Genomic DNA, 1806 nt, shown 5'->3' with positions numbered 1-1806 from the left:
TTAAAGCCCTAACATAACCCAGAGCAAACATCAGAGTAACATATTTAAAATAAATAAACATGTGAGTATGTGAGACAATATTTAAAGAATTAAAAGCATAGGCCATAACTATAAAAGAGAATTAAAATGTTATAGTAAATAAATTAAATTCTTTAATTCTCAACCTTTCCAGTTGTCCATATCTTTTATAAGATAATGTAATTTATAATTGAAAGGATATTTATTACCTTGTACACCAGGAAAAATGAAATGTCCAATATCGTTAAGATTTCCTTGACGCCTCGTTTGCGGATGATCTGGATAATCAGAAGATATTTATATATGTGGATACTAATGACGTGCAGTATCAGCACTTTAAAAAAAAAGATTCTTCATGACCCTCATTTACATAGGAATGGGACAGGGGTTTCCCGTGCAAGGACAATACCTCATTCTTTGCAGGGCTAAGGCCCTTGTCTCTGATCATAATACATTTTTGTGGTTATTCTTGAGACATGAATAATTCAGGAGACCTAGGGTTTTGCTAATGAACAATCAGGACAAATAATTGCAACAACTAGAAAAGTACCATACTTGTATTAGTAGTTTGGCTAGGAGATACACCCTGAGAATTTCAACTTAAAAGACTTAACATAAATCCATTGAAATTTGTGTGAATCATGCATTGATAGAGGATGTCTTTTTCTGCCATCTCATTCAGTGGGGAGACAGAGGCTATGAGCTGGATAAGTGGAGGAAGCACTAGCCTAAGAGTCAGCCCTCCGAGTCTGAGCTCAGCCACTGCCTGTGTTGGCTACACCTGGTGAAGGTCAGTTTGGTTTTCCACAGAAAAAATCCCCAGGGCTCTCCTTATCTCAGAGTCCAGGTCCCAGCTAACTCAATACCAGAGAAAGGAAATTCTTCCCTCCTCCAACAAAAATCCATTCATCTCTTGCTCCTGTATGTTTGACAGGATAAATATTTAGCTCCTTTCAGAGAAGTCCTATACTCTCCACATCTATAGGTTTCACTTTTATGGTCCAGGCAGATCAGTCTGCAGCATTTTTACCAAAATCTAGGTTATCCAGTCTTAAGTAACATCACCTGTGGGACACCAACAGCTTAGCCAAGGCATCACTTTGCCAAACCCAATTCCTTTCACAATATATATATATATATATATATTAATGAGCACTCCTTTATTGGGCTAATCAAAATAGTGTTACCTAGTTCTGGGGAAAAGTTCTAGTGCTTTGAAACTCCAGTGCAAAATGAAATAAAATGCAAACTTCACAACTTCACCTCACAGACCTTCCACCAAGTTCTAGCTACATAAGTATGTGAATAGTGTAATTGCCCACAGCCCGGAATTCACTCTTTTTCTCTAGTATGATAAAACAGATTGATTCCTTTTAAAGCAGTACCTGTTCTCCTCTTTCATCTTGTCTGGAACAGAGATAATGGATAAGTGGGAAAAATCAAAGAAACTTCTGGATCCATCACAATGGGAGTCCAGCCACCATGCTAAGCAGCAGCAAACGGGATGGTCTGGGAGCCATATCAGAACCTTGTTTGTTAACTTATCTGTGTCTCCTAAATTGAGGCACTGTCTAACTCTTGGCTTCTCAACAGTGGTGATCAGAAGTTTGTTTCTTCAGGAACAAATTTGAGTGGGTGAACCTCTCAGCTTTCTCGGAATTGGCATCCCACAGGAGTATGTGCTTTCCCTTTGAAGATTCACAAGCCCTCAGCACTAAGAAACACAGATCACCATCCAGAGCAGAATGTAACACTTTCTCAGTGTGGCTTTTGCTTTTTTTTTTTTTT

This window comes from Hyperoodon ampullatus, assembly GCF_949752795.1.
Source record: "Hyperoodon ampullatus genome assembly, chromosome: 1".
Lineage (NCBI taxonomy): Eukaryota > Metazoa > Chordata > Mammalia > Artiodactyla > Ziphiidae > Hyperoodon > Hyperoodon ampullatus.
This window is presented reverse-complemented; position numbering follows the sequence as displayed.